The sequence below is a fragment of the Rhagoletis zephyria genome, unplaced genomic scaffold (genome assembly GCF_001687245.7).
Source record: "Rhagoletis zephyria isolate East Lansing unplaced genomic scaffold, Rhagoletis_zephyria_1.1 Rzeph_scaffold_05855, whole genome shotgun sequence".
NCBI lineage: Eukaryota > Metazoa > Arthropoda > Insecta > Diptera > Tephritidae > Rhagoletis > Rhagoletis zephyria.
In genome coordinates, this window is record NW_016162938.1 from 1 (window position 1) to 26,885 (window position 26,885).

Sequence of the window (26,885 nt, forward strand, 5' to 3'; positions counted from 1 at the left end):
TTTTATTGAAAACTACGTACATACTTACTTTTTTTTTTGGGGGGAATGCACGCACATAAATGAACGAATAAAAGCTGCAGTTGTAAAAATTCAATTTCTCATGCTTGCCTGTGGATAAATCTGGGCCGGATTAAAGTATGGGCTGACGGCTTTGTTGCGTGGGGCCCCATCTGGCGATCACGAGAAATTTAGTTGTTTGAAAATTTTAAATGTCCAAAAAAAGCTTTGTCATCAAAGTTGCGTGCTATTAGCATGAATCTATTGGATTCAAATACAAAAATACAGCACTGGTTGAAATACTTAAATGCACTTATCGTTAACATGGAAAATTGGTATTAAAGGATATGCTTTATATATGTAGCACTAGTTTCTGCTGTAAACCTCTTCTCACTAAATAAAACGAGCGTTGTTATAGGTGCCTAAATGTATGCTAAATTATTTTAGTTATTATTTTTCATTCTGCCACGGTTACCAGCTTCTTGTAGCTCAGTTGTAACATTTTCCGCAAATGTTACAGTTACATACTGGTCTGCCGATGGTACACACATAGGTCTCTCATGCGTACAGGAGATACAGTAGAGGCCCCAAGATGTTCCCCTGTAGTACGCCAGCGTCAAGGAAACGGCGGAACACACTTTCTTCTCTTCCATAGCATTTTCAAATAGTGCTAACAACTATGTGTATTCGTTGGTCAATCGTTGAGTGACTTTTTCTGAAACCAAATTGGTGAACATGAATCAGTTGTTGGCATTAGCCGAGTTAAAAGTAGCTTTTCGAATAGCTTCGACATTACCGGTAGTAGGGATATGGGCTTATAAGAGGACACTTCGTTGGGTGATTTCTCAGGCTTGGGTACCATAGTAACTTGCGCGAAGTTCCATTATATAGGTACTCGCTTCAAGCTAAAGTACTTATTTAGCAAGCTGGTCAAATGAACTATGCAGTTTGTTGGTAATTTGCGAAGAAATTGGGCCGTTATTAAGTCAAATCCAGGAGACTTTTTAATTTCATTTTGTTTATCTGTTTGCCAACTTCTTCCGGTGTAAATGGACTAATATTGATATCGCATTCAGGCCAGCTTTCAGTTACTTCTATTTCATCGAAGACTTCATTAGGGCTAAGGGTCTTCTCCAGATGCTCAGCAAGCAGTGTCGCTTTTTGGTAACTTGTTTTGGTCCACTGCCTTTCCGTAACGTTAACGCGAGCAATGTGTTGCATTGGTCTATTGAAATCTTTAGCCGCCTTCCACAAGGACAAATCTGTGCTTTTATCAGCCGTGAGACAGACCAGGAACCGATTGCTAAATTCAGTTTAAATTTAATTTCTGGAGATCTGGTGTGCTGCCAGCGTTTTCGTTATTTACGTTTTTTTGCTACTAAGTTCCTTATAAAGGGTGGGTAGCTTTTTTTCTTAAGCAATTGGTTACGGTGTGGGTGTACTATTCCACGCCGCCAAATACGATTGTTTCATGAAGACGAATTAAAATTTATAAAAAGCGAGCTTCTCAGGCTCAAACAGTAGAAGTTTGTGAATAGGCATAGGGAGCAAATTTTAGCCGATATCCAGTGCGACATTGATTCCCAAAGATGCCGTTTTAACTGAGAAATATTGATGCCAACTCTTTAATAGCCTGTAAAGGTAGACACAATCAGAAGGTTGGGCTGCATAGAGACTCTTTGGGGCGCTCTAACGTTGTAAATTTGGTACTAAAAGCTTAAGAAGACTGAGAGAACACGCAGAGAAGTCGTCTATCGCCTAAACATTGGTCACCGGTTTTGGGCTATTCGGCATTTGAATGTTTAAGGCCAAGCAAACCTATTTTGATTTAATAGATACTATTTTATTGGTTGGTCAGCATTGCTACTGATTTCAACTTCTAGTTTTTCTTAGTGTATTAGAATATTATTTTGTCAGCTCCAATAACACCAGCAGAGCGTAAAACGTATTAGCATAAACTGACCATTTGCGCCGATTTACTAGCCACTCATTCAGAACGCCAATACGAGAAATGTTGCATAGCCGCTTAAATACCTATATACAGACATGCATTCATATTCATATGAACTACAAGAGGAACAGCAGGTCAAAAATAACAAGCGCTGAGTAACAACAATGTAAAGCAGCAATACTAACAAAGCAAAACAAGCCACTGGCTAACTTAGTAAACTTGACTAAAAGTAGTCGCTGACCGACTAACTCACCAAGCGAACTGAACTGCATGACTAACCAAGTAGCTAAGTGAACGATCAAACGAAAGAACGATGAAAAGAACGCGCAACAAAGAAAGAGCCCCCCCAAAAATCCACAGAGACTTTCTTCAAAGCATTCGCTTATTGTGCGCATATGTATGGAGTGTTCTTGCTGTTGATGGGCAACAGAAGGGAAGGCATTAGCGCGCTTGTCCGAAGTATCACGAAGCGACATTCAAGGTGGACAATATTCATAATGAAGATAATGATCATGACGATGATGACGAAGATGAAGGTGAGGATAAAATTCAGAGCCACGGCCAAGGCAACTGACCCGATCGTACGTGAAACAAGTGCCGAATTCCTATGTGGGAAACGCAAGGGCGGTGGCGAATAGAAGTGCGCGGTGGGTTGATGAGGCGGCTAGTTAGATGGCTAGCCGGCGACGCATGCCTCTAAGCAGTCCTTTGGTTAGTTTATTGAAGATCAATTACAAAACAATGCGTGCGGGTTAGGCGATCGTCGCCGCCAACAGCGGCATCACCATCGTTGTCGTCATCGTCATCGCCATTGCCATTGCCAACATCAGCGCCAAACAGAGCGACAGTGGCAGCAACAACATTGTATGCAGACATTGACAGCGCGCGCGACCGCGGCCACGGCCATGGCTACGGCGCTATCGAACACCAAACCCCACATTCAGTATCTTTTAAGACTTTCGCGCGAAATGTTGTGCCGGTGATAGCAGCTGAAGCTCAAACAAAAATTTAAAACAGAAACTAAAAAAAAAAACAAAACGCAGCCAAGTGACAACTGAGTTTGCGCGACTTGAACCACAAGCGCGGCGTGCGGTAAAAGGGAGTGCGTATTTTGAATGCGATTTTTAAAGAAGACGTGATTAAAATAAAAAGGTGATTTGTTACGTCAAATGAGTAAATGTTACACGCAGCTGAGACACTTTCAGAAGTGTGCGTGGCTTACAAATTTAAAACTGTTTTGGGATTTTAAATATTAAAAAAGAAAAAAAAAACAGTAAACTACGGAACTCCTGGAACAAGTTTTAAAAGTACAAAAAATGTACGAAAGTAGAACAGAAAGTTATCTAATTCTAAAACAACAACAAAACAATTTTTGTGTGCATTCAACTATAACTAAATATGATTTACTTTTATCTCTTTGGTCTATCTATCCCCAATTTGAGACTAACTTTTTCGATATTTTTTTCTCGCTTAGTAAAATGGGGTTAATGAAAATTCAAATTTTTAGTTTTGGTACTCGGAAAATATTAGAAACCTTCTACATACTTAGGGTGTATGTATGTAGATATGCGTTACTGCCGCGTCGTCGTTTAGTCGCTTAGTTAGTAAGTGCGTTGCAACGTGTGATTTATGACACATAATACACAGTAAAGCTATAATCTATAAATGGCTTTGTTTGGTAACAAAGGTAGTTTCAATAGTAACAACAGTGTGCTAACGAGGAGTGCCTAAAAGCTGAGGGTAAACATGAAGTTCTAACGGTGAAAATGGTGTATTTACTGGCTCAATTGATGTTAATGGCTTAACAAAGAAGAGATAATGAATATTTAAGACGAGCAAATTAATCATGAGCACATAGTTGCAGTTGAAGAAAGATAGCCGAATGCATACTTTTAAGAGTAGCACTGGGAATTGTAGCACAGGCTATCTATCTGCTAAATGAATCATAAAAGTTTCATGAGACATTCCACGTGACATGAATTTACTGATTACCAAGGCCGTCAGGAGCCGAGCAAGGTCCCGGTACTTATTACTTACTTTAGTAAGGATTGGACATGGATTAGACAACGGTTAGAGACATGAGCCACTTAACAGTACTAAGGGTTTTTATTTTCTGAATTTTGAATTGTGTCGTTATTGCAGAGGACCATCGATAATTAGATTTAAACTTTAAGGAGCAAAAGGTGCGAATGATTCCAGTGAGTTATCTCTCAGGATACGACTCTGTGCTACTTTGTAATGGTCGCTCATATTACTGTCATTGTCATATCCTTGCCCACGATAGTCAGCCAGTGGAATGTTGTGCATTTGTAGAGTGCTACAGATAAGCTCAGCGATAGCTTCGCCTATTTTGACGTTGCAAACAACAAACTGCAAGAATAGTTCTTGGATTTCTCCTGTTCTAGCGAGTTTATGACTTTATGTGAATAAGGTTCAATAATATGTGAAATTTATCAGATTTCAAGTAAAAATTTTTATTTTTTTATTTAAAAAAATATATTTTTTTTACAACCCGGTAGAAACCCCCAAATTTTTTTTTTTAAATTTTGAAGCTTCCATGGATGTCTTTATTATCTACGTAGAAATTTTTTTTTCTCTTAAAAATATTAGAAACAAAAAATAAATAAGAAATTCTAAAAACAAATATTCTTAAAGCAAGCTTTCTAAATATGAACGAAATGTGACAATAAGTACTGGTTTACCAAATATATCGATTCGTGCGCCACCTATCGGCAACATTTTTAGTGGACCTATTCCTTTTCATGTAGTTAATATACTTTCTAATAAGAACCAAATCGGACTATAAATACGGGATTTTAAAATATTTTGACTCCTGCGCCACCTATCGGATTAACTCATCTTTAGTATTGTGATTGTCATCGGGTTCTGAGCCAACTGTGAAGTTTCAAGTCTCTAGGTCATCGGGAAGTTGGTCAAAAATTTATTGCAAGATTTGCCCCTAACAAACATACATAAATAAATACATACATGCATACACAGCAAATTAAATAAAAGCTTGTAAAAATATAAGCCGTATTCTAACAAAGTCACAAACCCTTCTACTGCGCCTCAAAATTTGCTGCGGCGAAAAATATGCCGCTAAAACAAAAATATTTAAGTTTTTGTGTATTTTTCTGCACTTAAAATCTAGTTTTTGTTGCACATTTTGTGAAGCACTAGAAATCACAACAGTGTGAGCTAAGTTTTGTGACTCTGTTAGAATAGAAGGGTATATTAAAAAAAAAAAAAATATGAAAAAAATTTTATTCAAAATAATTTTTTGTTTCTACTTAATAACAAAAAACTGCGTTTTTAGTTTTTATCTCTGGCGTCAGGATATTTTTTAACGGACTTTGAAATATCAAAGATATGATTAATTCAAAAAATTATTTGAAAATTGGGTTTTATTTAATTTTAGTTTTTAAGTAAATAAAGTTGGAAGGGCAAAATTCTGGGTCATGTGTATATTTCGCCTTCGCATATAAATTTTTTCAAAATATATATATGTATTGCCAATTCTGAAGGATATTCAAGGATAAAATTTTAAAAGGACATTTTCAATACCCATTCTTCCCTAACAAAATTTTATGTTCTTAAATTTTACAGAATTTTATTTTTTTTTGATACTCATATTGTTATTCTACATACATCTTACTGATTGTTTTTAATATAAATAAAATATGCTGACGTAAGAGAGTAAAACTAAAAATGCAAATTTACTATTCTTGGTCCCTACTTTCGCGAATATGTATATTTTATGGCGTGTAAATATTAATGCAATTAAGGAACCGTAAAATTAAATTCTCGTCTTTGCAGCCATCAACTTGAGGATAAAATTAAAATTTGATTAAAGGTTGCATGAAAAAATTAAAAATTAAAAAAATTTTAAATTTACTATATAAATCAGAATCAGTAAGAAGACAACTGCATCGTGAACAAAGCACTCTGAGTGCCGTGAAGTGCATCCGAATCAACAGTTAATCGCATGTCTTGCCACAATTAGTGGCATTCAACAGAAGCAGAACGGTAGTGCAATCAAGAGCACCGTTTTGATTGCAATATAAAAGCAACAGACAAAAAAATAAAAATCGAATAAAATATAAAGAAACTTGAACCTGTAGTTGTTAATAAAGTCACATTCGCAGCAACAACAACCACAACCACAACAATCAATTAATATTGCAACATCATTCGCAACAAGCAAAGCTATCAAGAGCAGCTGCTGCAACAGCACTAACAAATTTTGTGCATTTAAACGCAACTAAACACTTCTAATTGCATAATCATTAATAAATAGCTCAACGTGCCACTGCGTGCGCGTGCGTGCGTGTGTGAGTGCGTCCGCTTGTGTGTGTTTCCCTCTTTCATTGCAGCAATATCGCATGTTGCACATAACAAAATGTTAAAAATGTTCCACTTACGTCAGTTGCAATTTATTCTAATAATAATTTCCTGCCTACTGTTGAGCGTTACGCCAACAAAAACAGCAACAACGGCAACAACAGCAACAAAGACAACAAATGCTACAAAGGTAGCAATAGACACAGCAGCAGCAAAAACGGGAGCGGAGTCAATAACAGCAAAAAAAGGCAAAGCATCAATATTCGCTGATGTTGTAACAGCGGGCGCGCCCACTGTCGTCTCATCCATCGTAATTCCGGGAAAATATCATGCCTACACACAACACTTGCCGCAATCAACATACAAAAAGGTGCATGTGTCAGCAACGGCAACGGCAACTCATCATCATCACCATCAGCTGAAGCAACAGCAGCAGCAACAAAACCAACAGCAACGACAACAGCGTGTGGACGTTGTCAAACCTGTCGCACTTCCCAGCGCTAAACTCAATCCCATCAGAAATTGGTTTGGCATCTTTAATCGGAACAACGCACAGGCGACGGCGCATGACACAACGACGACAACGTGCAATTGCAGGTATGTACATTTGTATGTATGTCTATTAATATAAATAAACGAAGTCACGTATAGGGTGATTCAATAAGACCGAATATGTTAGCAATTGGGCCATTGGTCCATTGTGTGGCAAGAGGCACCGTCTTGTTGTCTCAGTAAATCAGGCCATAAAAAGTTGTTTACCACCGTAACGCCGTTACCGACATCATTTTCGAAGAAGAACGATCCAATGACTCTGCCAGCCCAAAAACTACACAAAACAATGACTCTTTGTCTGTGCATAATTTTTTCTTGCAGTAGCTACAGTTTCCACCCTTTAAATCCACGGTTATGGATGGAATATTACCAGTCATGCTTCAGGAAGTTTCTGAGATGGTAATTCCAGTCCTAGAAGCAATATTTAGGGGGTAGCTAATACTGAACCACGTTCCGTTAAGCTGTAGGAAGATTGAAGCAATTTTTATTCCTAAAGCAGGGAAACGGGGTCATGAGAATGCGAAGTATTTCCGACCAATAACCCGCATATCCTTTGTACTCAAGGCGTTTGAGAGGATACTGGATCTGTACCTTTAGGACAAAACGTCCCATTTATCAAACTCTCAACGTGCATACTTGAAAAGGAAGTCAACGGAGCCTGCCCTACATGAAGTGGTACGTACAATTGAGAGTTCGCTTTATTATAAACATCATCAGACACTTATGGAAATAGGGATCGATTACTGCGTCCAGACTTGGATAGTGTCTCTGCTAAGGAATGGAGCAATACACGCCAAACCCCTACAGGGAGGAGTGCTATCACCGTCTGGTAAAGCTAGACTCTCAGAGAATTAAGGCGGTGGCTTCCGCCGACGATGTAGCGATGCTGGTATCGGGTCAATTTCCTACGGCCAAGGAAGGGCACGATTTCTCTATATGCAGCTGCTAACAGCACCATCATACTGCGTGCCCTGGGGTTCTGGAAGGAAAGACCGTTCGGGCCGGGTTACATCCCAGGCGCATTACCGTCTAAAATTAAAGCGCTGCCCACTGACTATATCCTGTCGACGCCCTGGGTTCACCACAAACCTCGCACTAAATTCAAAAGCCCAGTGACTGGAATCAAGAAAAGGTCGATCACTTTTACTCCTTGTTCAACTGAGTATCGCTGCATGACTAAGTTTTCCACAGCCTGTAGGTACCAATTGTCTGGAACAAAATATTAACGTATCACAAATAATTGCTGTCAAAGATCTGCATCACCCTATAAGTAGTAGATAATATTTATGCGCACATGTTTGCAAACATACTCGTTGTTAGTATCTGCCACAAATCGACTTATCTCCTTAGCCCCACTAAAGTGGCAAGTCATGCTGCTCTTCGGTGTGCATTGCGTGTTGGCTTACAGGAAGTCTGGATTTGTGTGTATTTGCAATTTTATTCAATGGTGTTGCATATTTTTATATCGTCATCACCATGATCTTATCCTCATCATCGTCATCATCATCCTCACCGCCAGCAAGCACAAAAACAGCTTCGTCATCTTTGTCATCTTTGAGTGCAGCGTACTGTTGCACACGCAATATAACTGTTTAGCACTCGTCTGAACGTCAATACTCGACTTCAAATGCCAATACAAATATATGCACATATACTTAGTTATTTATTTATTAAGTAAACACATTCTACTGGTTTGTTCAAAGGAAGTTATTTCTTGCACAGTTCGGTTTCTTAATGATGTCTGCCAAGAATTTTTTTAATTACATTTGTACAGTAGGGTGGTCGTTAAAATCGAATGAATGATTTTGATTTAGAATTTGTTTCAAAAACATCCTATCTCAGCATATTTTCAATATATTTTCGTTTGGGATAGGGCGTTTTTGAACCGAATTCTGAGATAGGGAGTTTTTCAATAAAATTCTGAAATAGGGCGTTCTTCGATCAAATTCTGAAGTAGGGCGTTCTTGAGCAGTTTTCTGAGATAGGGAGCTTTCGGATTGGCTGCTAAGATAGGTCGATCTTTCACTCAACCATCGATGTAGTGCTTATCATAACTTTACGACATTCACATAATGACAAGATTTCAACAAACTCTCGTAAAAATTTCGACATTTGAGTATGCAGTGCAAAGTGCGAGTTTAAAGTCCTTCGAAATTATCAATAATTTTTGGAAACTTTTTTATTGAAGGTGTTGCTCATTTTCGGCACGCAAAAAGAACCGTCGAAAATGCTTCGTATGAAATGACTGACATGTCTGTTTTGAAATTTCTAGTTGGGGTTATATATTTTAATCGAAATTTTACTTTTTCGAGCTCTGGGGGTAGGTCGATCGCCCCTCCCCTGTATCCGCCGCTGAGTAGCATCGACGTAGGGGTTGAGGCTTAGGAAAGTGAAAATTTGCTTTCTACATTTAAGGACCACCCTAATGTACATACATACACATAGATTGTATGTATGTAAAATATTATAAATATAAACAAGATTTATTCCCATCGCATTACTGAAAATTTAAGCTATCTTGCTTCGACTGGGTTTCCGCTCTCTAGCGCATGGGATAATAGAACGGTAAAGAAGTTTATATTGTATAGTTGCTCTGCCTTGCCTTGCTGGGGCAGAATAATAATAATAATAATAATAGAATGGCGCTTACACATATGTTAGTGTTTGGCCGAGCTTCTCCTCCGATTTGTGGCGTGCGCCTTGAAGTTGTCACACAAAGCGGAGGGACCTACAGTTTTACGCCGACTCCGAACGGCGATTGTATTTTTTTATGAGAAGCTGTTTTTCATGGGAGAAATATACTCGGAGGTTTGCCATTGCCTGCCGAGGGACGACCGCTGTTAAGAAAAAACCTTTTTTCTATATTTTTTTGCTGGGGCAGAATATTGTCGCAAAATTAGGTTATATTAAGTGAAGTATATTTCCTGGCATTCTAACACTGTGAGTACTTTAGATATTGTTTCCACTGAGCCTTTTTTAGATGGTGCAGGACTTCAGACAAGGACTTTTAGTCACGGAAATCTCCGAGCTGGTTAGAAAGTGCGATCCCAGCTGCTTATACCCCTGTTCAAAAAACGGAAGGTAGTCTAGGAGGAAGTGTTGGCATGTTTCCACCTTGTCGTCCTTCATGCAGCTGCGACAATCGGGACGCGGTTTGTGTGAGGTAATCTGAGTAACCCGACTGCGTGATTTCTAATCGGACATTGTCCTTACAATAAACCCACCAGAATATAGTGCCCATGGAAATCCCTAGACCGCATCCGGTCCACCTTCGGGCTAAAAAGTCCTGGCATTAATACATTACCTGGTTCTCGCCCGGCGCTTCCTCAGTTAACACAAGGCCCATCTTCCCAGAACAGAAGTCCACAAGTAGTCAATACGACTTCCACTTCTTCACTTCTCACTTCTGGCCAGCTCAACAGCCATACAATTTACTGCATACACATAAGTATTTCGCTACCAGTCTCCCCTACTAGTTTCGAGGGCACAGTAAGTATATCCAGGGCTCTGGAAACCCAAATTTTAGGTTTATATATATGGAGTTCTCTGGAAAAGACCTCTACATCAATATTTGACACATCCGTGCCAAAGTTTCTCATTGCTCCTTTTTACCACTGCCTCCGTCCAATCTTGCTCATTAATTGGTGCCGTAGTAGACACGCAGTGAACCGTCAGTGTTAAATTAGATCCCTAGTCAGTTAAAGAAGTGGTTCCCCTAAACCTGACTGCAACCCTAACTAAAGGTGGCGTATCTGCGATGTAGGCAGGCGGTATTTTAAACAAGACATGAAGGGCCAAGGTGAGAGTGGTCCTAAGTGCCCATGATTTCAATGAGAGTACCCCGTTGCACACGCTCTAGCTTTCTGACTAGTGTAGTATCTCCACTGCATTCCACCAGATGTGGATACCATAAAACTTAATGGTCTTAACTGTAACATGATAGGTTGTATCACCTTCGAACGTCCGATGCTCTTCTATGTACATACATACATATAAGAATTCCAGTCATACTAGGGGTATTATTCTCTGCATGCGAACGATAGATAATAGAAAAAATATTTTTCCCAATTTTCTGGCCCTACCAGGTGGGTGGTTACTAGGGTTGCCAACCGTACTATAATATATAGTATTGTACTATTTTTTGCGCCTGCGTACTATATACTGTTGGAAAAAATATAGTATGCAAAAATACTATATTTTTTCAATTATAAATATATACATATTTCAGTCATCTGTAAGAAAGAAATATTTTAAAATGTATGACAATAATACTGAAATATCAATATTAAAATAAATATACTGTAAAACAAAGGGTCCACCGATAGAAAATGGCAACATTTTTAAAAATACTTAGAAAGATTTACCAAATTTACTTACAATTATTTCGCTTATGCTCTCTATTCCTGCAACTTCGACATTCACAGAAACAGTTTTTTCTGTTAAAATTTCAAAATGGTGAGATGAGAGAAATAAAACGAATATCTCACTAATAAAAAATTAACTTTTGATTTATATTAATTAAAATATTGATAGCGATAAAGCATATGATACTTTCAAAGAAATATATTTTTTATAGAGGAAATGCATAAGAAAGAAAAAAGATGTACACTTAAAAAGCATTTTTAAATTTTCTTTACAAAAAAAAATACTATATATATTTGAAGTGTACTATAAATTTCTTAGAAAATGGTGGCAACCCTAGTGGTAGCGCACATGGCCCTAAGCTTTACTACGCCAGCTGGCTAATGCCATCAAATGAACGATGTTCCTGGACATTTCTGAAACATCTTTGCTCACATTTTATGACATGCGTAAACAATTAAAGAATTTATAGCATACTATAGAAATACTTCCTGAAATTCTTTATGTTTTTGCAGTTTCACCGTCGCACAGTTGCATTTTTGCTTGGCTGTGCTACATATGTTTGTCGGCTGAAAAGAGCAGTTTATGTGCTGTACAATATTTACACAACATGTGCCGAGATAAAAACTAATTTTACCAACTCACGTTCGCCATGCTGAGCTAAATTTCAACTTCCTACTTGTGCTCGTCGGCGCCGAAGTAAAAGCGCATACAATTGCATTAGAATGACAATCGGCTAAGCAAATAGTCTCCGCTGTTAGGAACAATAAGTGAAGCTTTGTGCTTTTTCTGCACAAATAGCCGCGGGGTGCATTTCGAGTACATTGTGCAATGTTGCGTAAGTGCCACTTAAAGCGACGGACACGCTTTATGCTGCAAGTTGCATGTAGGTGCCTCCAGGCTGTGCCATATTCTTTCTTTTATTGACAGCACGTCACCAAAGTTACTTGCAACGCACGCATGTCGCTTTAGCGTTTTTATTTATGCTTGAATGTTTCAACAATACAAGTAAACAATGCAGTTGTTTTGTACATACTCGTACGAGACTCTTTATTGTGTTTTTTTTGCTGACGCAGCGTCTTCTAGTTTCAATTCTTTTAACCATAATCGTTTGCAGCGCTTACTTCGATTTATGAATATTTTCAATCTGTTGGAGTATCGCGAAAGCAATTGAATTTGTAGTTTGTTTTACTGTTTTTGTTGTTGCTCTCGCATTTAGCTCTTTTTGACGTGATTTATGTACATATGCGTATTGTATTGCTTGAGTATTTTATACTTGATTATGAGCAGAGGTGGGCACTACCACAAACAATCGTGAGCTAAAAGTGAGAATGTGTTAGTTTACGTAATTCATTTTGCATGCTGTCGTGTTCTCATCGCTGCGCTCTCGCTTGTATACGTACACGCGACGCTTACGCTCTTTTAGCACCTGCTAACTCTCTGCCCATGCCTGATTATGAGTCAAGTACTTAGGCTTGATCATGGATAGTAAGGTATCGTGGAAGCCTTACATTGACGAAAGGGTAAAAAAGGCGCCGGTTGCCTTGTACTGCTGTAGGGGAGCTACATATATACATATAAAATACAAGGTATCTCGCCTAAAATAATTCATTAGCTCTATAATACCAGATTTAAGCCCTTGTCTGTTGGAACTCACTAGAAAAGGCTAAACTTGTAAAACAACTGGAGCGTTTACAGCGGATCGCCCCAATCGGAATTAGTATAGCATTAGGAACCACACCTACACTGGCGCTTAACGTCATGTTGAACACAGCGCCTGCGGATATTACAGACAGAATTATCCCAGCACGAGCTGCTAAATATTAGGCTCAGGGGTGGTAACACTCTGGAGTTCTGGAGCGCTTTGACTTCGTCCTGAACACATAGATTACAATGCCTCTGAAATAGCTCCCAGAAGTTCCTCGTTATTCTCTCAAGAGACTAGGTATGGCGGGGTTATTCGGAGATGGGAGCGGTAAACTTCTTCACGGACGGATCAAAACTTGGAGACAGGGTCGGCGGAGGTTTCTTCTGTCGGAAACTATTCACCAGTACTATCATCATAGTATTCATCAGTACTATCAATAACAAAATCTATTAGAAAATCGATAACAAAATCGATTAAACTATCGATGACAAACCCGATAACAAAGTCGATAAATAATCGATAACAAAATCGTTGAATAATCGATAACAAAATCGACCAATAATCGAAAAAACTCTAAGATAATCGAATCGATAAAAATATTGATAAAAATATCGATAACGAAATCGATAAAGATATCTATAACAAAATCGATAAAAAAATCAATAGCAAAATCGATAAATAATCGATAACAGAAATCGATTAGAAAATCCATAAAGATATCAATAACAAAACCGATAACCAAATCGATAAATAATCAATAGCAAAACTGATAAATAATCGATAACAAAACCGATAAAAATATCGATTATTACATCGATGAGTCCCGAGAATCCTGAAAATTTCTAAAATCCCAAAATAGTTCCCAGATTGAGTCTCTGTGTCTATCTATATCCGTTTCTCTACAACTACCTCTATTTTAATTTTTCTTCTTCTATCTTTATCTATACTTTTATCGGTATCCTCATCCTCATCTTTTTCTTTATATTCATCTTTGTTTTTACTTTTATGTAGCAGTATCCGTATAAATATGGAAAATTAAGTACATAGCCATGGTGAAATTATACCAGGCAGCGAGAAAAAATATTTTACACTAGCTTATTTGAAAATTTGATTGAAAAAATTTCAATAAGATAGCTTAATGTCAATAAAAGTAAAATAATTTAAATTAGCATTTAATTATTATTTTATGATTTTTATTTTTTCGCTTAAAAATAATATTTATGATTGAGTCTTATTTTTTCGCTCACAAACAATGATTATTTTATGATTTTTATTTTTTAGCTTAGAGATAATAATTATTACGGAGTTTTATTTTTTCACTTAAAAATAATGATTATTTATAAAATTTAATAGGCCATAAAGGCGTAATATTCTGAAATTTTGACCTGAAAATTTTGGGACTTATTCCTTTTATTAAGGGTGCCGCTACCTCTGAAAAGGATACGTCGGAAATCACGCTGGTATAGCTTTTGAGTTTTTCGAATGATCATTACTTATTCGTAAGTGCAAAAATAAAACTCAATAATAATTATTATCTTCGAGCGAAAAAATAGAAATCATAAAGTAATCATTATTTTTGGTCGAAAAAATAAAAACCTAATAACGATAATTTCCTTGAGCGAAACATCCATGTTTTTCCACCGCTACTTTGTACTAAGTTTTATGCAGGAGTGTGAGCACATACATACGAGCTGGTAAACAGTGATCGGAGTAAAAAAAAATATTTGTGTGGTAGAATCTGGAAAAACGTATGGTAGATTAAAAAAAAAAGTGATAGATCTCAGGTTTTGGATCAAACTTTGTACAAGAATTTAAAAAAATTCTGTAAGGTTTCACCTAAATTGCAAACCTTTTAATTAGAATCTAAAAAAAATTAATTTTAGTACAATAAAGTGCAAGATTGAAATTGCTAGAAATTGCGTTGAGTTTTGGCATTTTTTTTTTCTTGACAGTGTAAAGCAGTTCCTTCCATATCAAGATATTTTTGGAACATATTTTGAAAGATGTCTGCAACCTTGCGGAGTGCTGCCAGCTTTTCTTTTTATCACATCACGATGCACCGAACAAATGTGGCACGTTCCAGAAACCGCTATTTGGGATTTGCTGATTTTGACAATTCTCAAGTGAAAGTAAACAACGCTTTAGAAACTTTAGAGGCACTGAAATGTGCTAATACTTTCACAAAACTCGTCGTTTTTTTACATTTTCGCTATTAATTCTTTTTATAAATCACATATTTTGCAATTTAACACAATAAAACCACGTTTCCCGTCCAAAAATTCATCATTGAGAAAATTTACTATTTCACACTTTATTTTATTCTCCCATTCGGCTTTGTTGTTAATGTTAAATGTTGGGCAATTTTTGCTCTTAAAACTAAGAAAACTATATCGAGCAAAAATAAAATTACTCAAAAACGCGAATATGTGGTGAGATTTCAGACCTTGTGTGGTAGATGTGGTAGATGCTCAAAAAAGTGGCAGATCTACCACAATGTGGTAGAAGTTCGATCACTGCTGGTAAACCAGTGATGCAAAGAGAGAGGTTTTACTCCGCCCGTGTGTATATAAAATCTACAGAGAGCGGGCGCTGTTTTGAGCATCACTGTGGTAAACTCAGTATATGAAAGTGTTATGAAATATATGGCCTAAATCTGTCTCGCCTTCGCGTGAGAAGGCTTTCAAATATTTATATACAGGAGTCTCACATCGACCACCAGATAAAACTTTACCTCTAAGTCCAGAACTTTGGGCAACTTTAAAAAGCTCATACCGTGGGATATGTTTTGGTCGTAACTGATTTAGATGTTATATGTGCGCATATTTTTTATGAATTTGGAGCAATGAGTGTCAGAGGAAGCTTTTACGCGGTTCCGTTATAAAATGTATACAAATTTAAAAACGTGATTAAGGCGGTGGTCATCACGGTTTTATTTAGGTATACGGACGCAATCAAAGTAAAAGCTTTTTTTGGTCCCGATGGTTAAGAGAAGCTTTAACCTTGTACGCGCCTATATAAACTCTACATAAAGCTTTAAAAAGATTCTGTCGCGAAATATTTTTTAGTCGTGACCCTTCTTAAACCCTACAAAATATGTGATTTTAAGCTTTCTATAAATTTTGCTCAGAAGTGGGCAAAGTTAACCTGTGCGCGTGAATATAAATATTACAGAAAGATCAATACCAGCGATGGGAGGAGGGAGCTTTTACTCTACAGGCGGTGGCCACACCAGCATATTTAGGCCCTTACACGGACTCGTTGGGGAACCGCAAGAGATCTCATTAACTTGCCTCCTATACAAAACGGCATGTTCCCGCTAAATCGCTCAGTTCTCCCAAAAGTTCCAGCACCTCGGAACCCCAGTCTATTCCTTACGATTGCGGAACATACGCAAAGTGAGTACCTTACTAATACAGGCTCCTCCTCGCCATTGTGCAGCTCCTGAGTTTCCCCGCATGCCTTCTTAGGGTGATATGGACAGTCAACAGCTCCATAGCCAAGCAAATTTTTCCCTGCACAAAATATTTAAGAAGCTCCCATGATATTTTGGTCTCATTTTGGCCACATGAGTTTTGTCATGTTGCATGTTTCTACCGACTAAACTCCTCCTCTAACCTCTGTGCAAACCCATCAACTTATTTTATAAATTTTATATTGAACTGAAAATGAGTTGAGTTCAAAATGATATCTCGTCATGTATGGACGTTAGCTTCAGGAATTTTACTAAATGATTTATGAGGAAGGAAAGTTTTTCGAAGTTAAGATGATTATACCAGAGGTGCAAAGCTCCTTCCTAAATACTAGGATGCTGAAGTTAGTGTTTTTTTTAAATACTGCTTAAAAAAAAAAACTTTTGTAAAAAACATACTTATTGATTTGCATTTGCAGCGCAAAAATCTAAGTATTTTTTGTTAAAATTATTTTTAAGGTTCTGACTGAATAAAAATTTGTCCAAAAGTGATATATATGTACTTTAAAAACAGGCAAAAAAATATTCTCATTTAAACACAAGAAAATGTGAACAATGAAGAAGAGAAAACAAAAACAAAAATACATAAATAAAATTTAAAATTTACTCAGCTGTCTGTTGCTTACATTTTGTCATGTGAAAACCAAGCCAAGCCATTGAACGTATGTATGTACATATCGTCGGTGACTCTGCAAAAAACGGTCTGTGTCAATTAGTACTCTTGGCCTTTAGATGGTCTGTTAGCTGCATTAGAATGCATCTGCAAATCGTTACACTCTCATAAAATAATTACAAAACTGTCTCCGTTTCCGTAATACAAGAAGAACGATCAACAGAACCGATCAGATAAAGGTGACAGATCATTTAAGCGCCTGAAGTAAAATTTGACATAGAACGTTTTACAGTATCACCGAAGATATGTATTTCTTTACTTCTAACACAATTTACCTTCTTAAATGGGCATAAACAAGTTTTCCTATGCATATTTTATATAAATTTAAAATCAGTGAAATAAGGAGCAGTCCAGCGCCTTCGTCTTGGTCTGCAGGCGCTAAATTTAAACGTAGAATACGTTATGGTTAAGAGCATATCCAAGTCAAAAACGAAAGCACACAATAAGAAAAAAAATATCGATAACAAAAGCGATGATAATATCGATAGCAAAATCGATAAGAACATAAGTAGATAAAAAAATCGATGAAAATATCGATATCAAAATCGATAAAAATATCGATAACAAAATCGATAACAAAGTTGATACCTAAATAATTACAAAATCTATTAAGAAGTCGATTACAAAATCGATAGCAAAGTCGATAATAAAATCGATTACAAAGTAGATAATAATATCGATAGCAAAATCAATAAAAATATCGACAGTAAAACCGATAAAAATATCGATAACAAAAGCGATAACAATATCGATAGCAAAATCGATAAAAGCATCGGTAACAAAACCGATAAAAATATGTTGACAAAATCGACAAAAATATCGACATCAAAATCGATAAATATACTGATAACAAAGTCGATAGCAAAATCTATAATAATATCGATAGCAAAATCGATAATAATATCGATCATGATATCGATAAGTTCCTAAAATATTGATTAGCAAATCAGTAACAATATCGATAAAAAATTCGAAAAAAAATATCGATAACAAAAGCGATAATAATATCGATAGCAAAATCGTTAACAAAATCTATAAAAATATTGATAACTAAATCGATAGCAAAATCGAAAAAAAATCGATAACAAAACTGATAAAAATATTGATAACAAAATCGATAACAAAATTGGTAACAAAATCGATAAATAATCGATAACAAAGTCGTGTTTGCAAAACGATGACGAAGTGATTTTTAATGGGAAATCATTTATACCAATATATTTGAATCAAATAAACATACTTAGAAGATACAAACCAATACTTATCATATACCAAACGAAAGGAAAACTCTTGAATCTTTGACTAAAGAAAACAGAAACAAAATCGTTCGAGTGGTTTTCGGGCATTTTGGTAATAAAAAAAAATTTTCAAATTTTTTCATAAATTTTTTGCCTGAAAATGTTCAATATTTGTTAAATTTTTATAAAATCTGTACACGATAATATTTCCATTGCTCCAAAGAATCTATATCCCGAAAATTAAAGTTATATCTGTAAATCATAAGCTGCTGGAGCACTTTAAAGGCGCAATATTGACCCCAAAATAACCCAATGTTTACCGTTCTTTTTACGACAGAAACCGAATTGGTTATGTACTTACAAAAATTAATCTGTCGATAGGTCTGGCGTTTTATCTTTGAAAGGCCACACTTTTCTTTGAAATCGGTTCATTACTTCTCGTACAGTAAGCGTTTTCGTGAAGCTCTAAAAATTACAACTACAACATCTCAGCATAGCCTCCGTATCGAAACGTAAGACATATTCTACGTCAAAACTAAACAAAGGTCAAATGTTTATCATGAGACTTTTTTCGATTTAACAAAATGCATAAGAGTGCCCGATTTTGCTGCTCTTTGATAATTCCATTTATCTGTAGTTTTCGTTTGAGAAGCTAAGCCATAAGATCACTTTAAAGTTTAAACCTGTTTCGAAAAGTGTTCAAACTCGTTAAATTGTTATTAATTTATGCAAAGCAAAGAATGAGTGTAAGAACTGCAGAACTAGCAAGCAGCGCGCCGTACTGGCTCAGCCGAAGTCAGAAGCTGCAAATAAATAAATAAAATCAATTGTGAAGGTACGATACGTACATAATACATATCTACTACATACATATGTATGTACCAGGGCCGGCCGCAGCATTTCTTTCTAGGGGGCTTTTATGTAAAGTCATTCGTAACCACCAATAATATCATTGTTTCGAGTAGAATATTCAGCATATTGTATTTCATTGTGAATATAATTTAGGAAACCTTTCTGTAGAAAAAACGGAAATCTGAATTTTTGCTAATTTTTAATGGATAAGGCCCAACAAAAATAGAAAAAAATTTTGGTACGGAAAATGTTAAAGCTGTTTTTGATAAATTTTTTATGCTGATTACGAATCATTGAGCATAAAGTTTCCATCAACTCTAAGTGCAATTTTCACACAAACTGCTTTGTGATGTTAGCACCGATCTGGGACCTATACGACGATTCCACGATTCGTAACTCACTCTTTAAGTAATTCGCAAAGTTTCCACGACACATTCGTAATTCGTTTGGCAACTCCACTTATTGTTCTTCGCAATAATTCGTGTTTGTTTTTTATTATTTTGTTTTGGCTGTCAAATTTCGATATATTTCCGATAAATATTGGAGAAAGCGCCGTTTCGTTCGTCATTCGCATGCTAATTCGGTCTGAATTACCTACAAATGAGGTAATCCGCTCTCAAATTTTTGTATTGCGAATTACGTAATTCGAAGGGTAATTGTATGGCGAATGACGAATGGGAGAGCGAATGACGAATGAGAGAGCGAATTACGAATCCTGGAAACGTCGTATTACCTGTCATCACTGATGTTAATTCTGGCTTTGCAATTTAATAGTAAATTCTTCTATCAAGCATTATGCAGATAGAGAATATTGAATATAAGCCATCGAATAGGTTCCTGGCTTAAATTAAAGCAAGAACTCTCGACTACTATGTCTGAAAAGAGATCTTAAATACTTGAAATGTTAAAATATTTTTTAGCATTATTATCTTAAACTAAATGATGGAAAATTTGTATTTATATTTTCCTCCAACAGGGGGGTTTAAACCAAGAAACCCCCAGGCAGGGCCTGATATGTACATATAATCAAGGGGCGCTAATTGGCTTGTTTGTAGCAAAACGCAAAGTAGTTTCAGTTAAAATGGCAGCAACAATAATAACAAAGCGGCGGTAAAAACCTTTCCTATCAACAAAATCGACTAATTCCATGCACGGTAATGAAAACCACGAATAACTTAACTACTTTAAATTCACTTTCTGCCTATTCTGGAAAATCTCTCAAGTGTTGTTAACGAAAATATGCATATAAAACACACTCTTTGTTTTAATATACTCGTACTGTAAGTAGTTATACATATGTATGTATTATTTAGGATGGGTCCAAAAAAGAGTAAAGTAGATTTCCATGTATTTTATATAGGAAAAAAAACAACTTTTCGCAGAAATGGTATAGAAATCCCGAAAGGAGACTTCCAATAATAATACCCAAGTGTTTATTTAACCATTTTTTTTTACTAAATATTTTTTATTGGGCCCCCCATTGCATTTTACGGGGTTTTGGCGAACTTATAAATTATAGTTACTATGAAAAAATGGTTAAATAAACAATTGCGCATTATTATTGGGAATTTCCTGCAGAGAACTAGAGTTCTGCGATCGAAAAATATTAATTTTAAAGAATTCTATACCATTTCTACGAATAGTTATTTTTCCCCCATATAATATACAAGAAAAACTCTGGGCAACATCTAAATATGATTTTATTTCAAAATAAAAAATAGCTGTATATTTTTTCGGTATAGAACAATCCCAGGGGGTAAGAGCATAAAAATTCCGACTTTACTTTTTCACATACATTTTCGGACCATCCTTATGTAATGGCTGTATGCCATAGATATGTAATTGCTGTAAAATTATATTCAAATGTAGGCTATAAACATATACATAGCAGCACGCGTCAGCTATTCTGACTTTTGGCCTCCGGCAAGGTTTAGCCGCCGATTTCACACTTAAGTGCGCGTATAAATGCCTTTGTGGGCATAAATATGACACTTGTCGGGCTTGTTTTTGATGCGTGCCGCGCACATACATAAGTACATGCATTATTAGTCACTTAATTTTGTAGAACAAGTGCTTTTCGGTAATTATTTAATTTTCTTTACATTCTTTAATCGGTTATTTATGTGCTATTAAATGAATTTTTATTGTTCATTTAAAATTTGTAGAAATTGAGAGAAATTTTTAATTAAGCATCTAGAGAAAATGTTCATAGCTTGAGATGCTGTGCAATTATTAGGGAAATTTTCATCTTCAATAACTCTAGTCGACAGTTGGTCCGAATATTTTATAACTTCTCAGTGGAATTGGTATAGAGTGGTGGTGGGCATCAGCTTGCACGCGGGCAAAGCTCTATCAATCCTTCTATACTAACTGGGCAATTCTGGCAACTGTCTTTACTACTACTACTACTACTGTATTTCGAAAGCCTAATTGAAAGATCTGCTAACGAGGAGGTACTAGCGTTATGCTGTTCGCCTTTTAGCAATACTTTTTTAAAAAATTAAAAAATATATACCTTTTTCTTTTTAAAACAATAAAAACTAATACATAGAAGAAAATTAATTTTAAACAAGTAAGAAAGGCTAAGTTCGGGCGGAGCCGAACATTAAATAAATAAATATAAGAGATAAGAGATAAAACGAGTTGGCATCTCTGGGATACCGCAGTGGTTTGGTGTACCCAGCACAATGCTATCTATCAAGAGTTGAAGAGAGTCAAAACACTCTTTGACCAGCTTGGATGTGATCATATTTACAGAGCGGAGCTCCGCTGTATACTTAGTTGTCTGAAAAGACAAAACAAAAATTACTTTTTGAACAAAAAATTACTTTTTGAACAAAAATATTAAGCGGAGTCCATTTCAACAGCGACTCTGGAGCTGTTGCTGAAAAGTTTCTCATTGATCCTGTGACCGAGAGCAAGGGCAACCTATGGAGATTGAAGCAACAATCGGGCAGACGATCATGTTTACTTTATGGTCTCATCGTCTCTACTAGCCAGCAAGCGGCTTTACAAATAATTTTGTTCCAACTCAGCCTTTCATCAGAGGTGATACCGAGATGATTGGACCAGAGTCTAATCTATAATCCAGAGATACCAAATATGCAGCCCCGATTAGCCTTGTAGAAGGACCAACTGGGAGCTTAGAGGATATGAGCTGCAGTCTTTCAAAACTGAGCCTAATTGGGGTCCCAAAAAGAATACTGGATACAGGCCGTTATGATTATATTACAGCAAGACAGACTTTTTGGGAAGGCATACGTCTTGAAACTGTCCGAGAGAAGCCTATAAATTTATACCTCCACCAGAAGGCAGGCGGATATTGTGAAAACACCCCTAACAAAAAAAAATACTTCTTTTACTTTAAGCTTCATATTTGGCTAACTTGTTAGCCTCAGGAGCTCCTTGGGATAAATTGTTCCTTATAAATTACTAATATGTAGCTTTAGCTAGACTTTTATATCTGCAACGATTCATTTAAATATTCAGCAGCTTAATTTTTTAATCTCGTTCATTTCCCTCTACCCTCTACTTTCAGATGCGGCGAGCGCAACGATGAATCGCGCATCGTGGGCGGCCAGACAGCCGGCGTCAGCGAATACCCATGGATGGCACGCCTCAGTTACTTCAATCGCTTCTACTGTGGCGGCACGCTGATCAACGATCGCTACGTACTCACCGCTGCGCATTGCGTCAAAGGTTTCATGTGGTTCATGATAAAAGTAACATTTGGTGAACACGATCGCTGCAATGACAAGGAACGACCCGAAACACGTTTTGTGTTACGCGCCTTCAGTCAGAAATTTAGCTTCTCCAATTTCGATAATGATATCGCTTTGTTGCGCCTCAATGATCGTGTACCCATTACAAGTTTCATACGACCAATCTGCTTGCCACGCGCTTTTGAACGCAATGATCTGTTCATTGGCACCAAAGGCATGGCGACCGGTTGGGGTACGCTGAAGGAGGATGGCAAACCGTCTTGTTTGCTGCAGGAGGTAGAAGTTCCAGTGTTGGATAACGAACATTGTGTAGCGCAAACGAATTACACACAAAAGATGATTACTAAGAATATGATGTGCGCCGGCTATCCGGGCGTGGGTGAGCGTGACTCCTGCCAAGGCGATTCGGGTGGCCCGCTGGTGCGCATGCGCCCCGATGATAAGCGTTTCGAACAGATTGGTATAGTATCGTGGGGCAATGGTTGCGCTAGACCCAACTATCCGGGCGTTTATACGCGTGTTACGAAGTACTTGGACTGGATAATGGAGAATCGAAAGATGGCTGCTTCTGCGATGAAGACGATTGATGGGGAGTTGACAGGAAGAAGGTTTGGAGGGTTGAAGATGATAGTAGAACTGAATGATGTGAAATATTTTAATCGGATCGTTTTCTTTTTTTAAGTAGGGGGTTTCGAAATACGTACGTAAATATGATCTTGCAAGTTTTTAATTTGGTTTGTCCAAACCAAGCAAGAGCACAAATACACTGAAGTGGATTATTTTGTATTTTTTTTCTTAAATAAAATTTTGCATTTTTTATATGAAATGTGCAGCACTAAATTAAATAAATATGTATGTAGCGAGAATTAATATAATAAAGTAATAAAAATCGTTGGAAATGATTGAGAAAGAGAGAGTCAATTAAGTTGGTTATTAAAAACTATGATTAATACGTTAGAGATAAACAATTTTCTACTGGGTACTCGCTTTCCTAAAATGCCGCTGTTAATTGCAGTGCAATATCGACGCGCCAATAATGATTTGTGGCATGCTAAGAAAAGGCAACTATAAATTAGGTGTGCTTTTTTCTTTTGGCTTCTGTTTGCATAATTTGTTTTCTATTTGTTTGACCTTGTCGTTTTATCTTTTTTGGGAAATTTTTCTTTATATATTTGTTCGGTTTAAATTTAGCATGTCAAGTACATTGCGCGTACATATTTATTTATAAATATATAGGTGAGTTATACATTAGGGATGTTAATCCCGGGATTCCGGGATCCCGGACTTTTTTCCAGAATCCCGGTATTTTCGGGATTTGTACATTGCAAAAGTGGTAATAATATAATGCTTTATGTTGACCAGTTTTCGCTATATTTCTTTTGTTTATTCAATATTTAATATTTTTTTTACATATGTCTAGCTAATTATACATACACAAAACACCGTGCGACAGGCAATTTTACGCACAAAAAGATCTGGGCCTAATATATGCAGTAAAATTGCGTTCTTAGCTTTTCTCGCTGACGTCGGAATTTTTTAAAAGGACTTTGTAAATTGAATAATACGAGTAATTAAAAAAAACGGTTTAAAACATTTAGTGCAATATTCTTAGGAAACCAGTATGGGTATCAAATTAAAGAGAAAATTCTGTAGAGGAAGAACAGATAAAATTTTTTGGTGCATAAGGTATTGAAAATGCCCTTAAGAATTTTATCCTTGAATATCCTTTAAATTTTGCAATATTTATTTTGAAAAAAATATATGCTAAAAACTAATATAAACTCGATAACGTCCTCGAATATAGTCCTTATAACTTTATTAGCTTAAAAAATAAAATTGATTAAAAGGGCATTTCAATACCTGTTCGTCCGTGGTGAACCGAAAAATTTTAATTTTTTTTAAATCCTACAGAATTTTCTCTTTCAGACGGTACCCATTTTTATTCTACATAACACTGAATTTTTTAAATGATTTTTTTTTTATCGTTGAAATTACAAAGTTCTAATAAAAAAAATTCTAAAACTAAAAACGCAGTTTTACTATATTTGGCCCATAGTGTCGTTTCAATCTGTTTACTCAGAATTTTTAGAAAAATTTTAGGTACGTAAGTTTATAAGTATAACCCATTAAATTACAGGAGGATAAAGTGCAAGTTGCAAGTGACTAAAAGTAACGTTGATTTTATATATTTTTTTTTGCTGGCGGTGACCCACATTTTGTGCCAACAAAGTATGTTCGACAATTTTTTATATTTATTTATTTTTTATTTTAGCATGGTTTAAAAAATTCAAAAAACTTGCATTTTATCCTACTTTAATTTAATGGGTTATAAAACTGCGTTCCTCAAATTTTTCTAAAAATTCTGAGTAAAAAGTTTGAAATTTTGGAATTTTTTTGCGTTTTTATAATTTTTGTACAAATTTTGAAATGCGTATTTAAATGCAGTTATTTATATATAAAATGAGGTAGACTTTTATAAAAAAAAATTTACATATTAAATAAAGAAATGAAATATAGACTAAACTGGTTAAAATAAGGCGTTTTTTTGCCACTAGTGTAATAAATTCCTTTCAGCCACACAATACAACTCAAAATTTGGCATTTTCGAGATTATGCATTAAAAATGTACGGAGAGCTTTTATTTACCTTTCAGCAAAATCTGGAGAAAATCTTTGTTATAATTTGTTAAAAAAAAAAAANTAGCTTTTATTTACCTTTCAGCAAAATCTGGAGAAAATCTTTGTTATAATTTGTTAAAAAAAAAACCTAAGGTAAATTCGCCCTTGCCCATATGATTACCATGTGCTAAGAAATAGTTTTTCGCATTTTCTGACAAACGTATTATTTTGAGTTGTGACTCTTTTAAAGACGGTTTTTTGTATCGAGCTTTTTTCGACATGCCTGCAGTTACTTTATCAGATATGTAAACGCTAAAGTAAATGCGTATAAATATAATTGCTGTCTTTTGTTATTTTACTTATGAAATATTTTTCAACTTAAATTATAAACTAGAGTCCAAACCCATTTATTTATTATTTATTATATGGTAGGACAGCTTCTCAAACTATATTGATGCAATTTCTGCTTGTTAAGTTGTTGGAAAATAATGAATATCTAAATTCCGGGACTAATCCCGGGATTGTATGAACGATGTCCCGAAAATCGAAAAAATTAACATCCCTAATATACATATATGTATCTTTTTTACTGGTGATGTAAAAATTTTATGAAAATCAAGAGGTGGCAAAATACGTCAACATTAGGGTGGTTCCAATAGACTAGATTTTTTCAATATTTTTGTATCTTAAATAAATGAAAGTGGTGAAAATTAGGACCGTTTCAACTGAAATATTTTCAACGGTATTCGTTAGTTAGATGAGAATTAAAACCGATCATAATGTTTTTATTTCCATTGGGGCAGCTCTCATGAAAATGTGTGTAATTTAAATGGCAATTTTCTCAGTTTCCATGAAAAGAGCTTTATAAAAAATAGAAATTAAACTGACAATGAGCATACACACGCACATACATACATATATGTATGTAAAGAGCGTGTCAGACGTGGCAATGCAATATATTTCATAAAGCAGTTGCATCAGCTGTTAAACTTTGCATGTAAAAGGTCTTTCGAAAGAGGTTTTTTGCTTCCGAAAGGCGAAATATCTGAAAACGCTTTTTGGCTGTTCACACAGTGAATGCATTTTTGGCAAATCTTTCTCGATACCAAAATGCAATCGTGAGCCGCTTTGCCAGCTGTTCGTTATTTCTCTTTAATTTATTATTCACAACCAAACAAATAAATTCCGAAAAATAATTAATTAAAATCATTTCTGATACTTTATTTAAAATTCTGCTTACTTATTTCTCACAAACTCACTATCAGTGTCACACAGCAACACTCGAATAGTTTGACAGCACTTGCAGCAGAAATAAAAATTAATAGTGTAGCACGAGCAAGTTGAAATATATTTGCGAAATCGGTTTTTGCTCATTCAATTGCAGTCACTTCTTGCAACTTTAATTTCTCACTCAACTTTAAGTTCCCACATGGAAATAAAATTTCTCATTCTTAATTTGACA

The 26,885-nt window shown here is 35.9% G+C and overlaps 1 pseudogene; it reads left to right on the top strand.

The window, feature by feature from the left end:
- Positions 1-2,914: 2,914 nt before the first annotated feature.
- Positions 2,915-23,487, top strand: LOC108372548 (venom protease-like; annotated as a pseudogene).
- Positions 23,488-26,885: the final 3,398 nt, after the last annotated feature.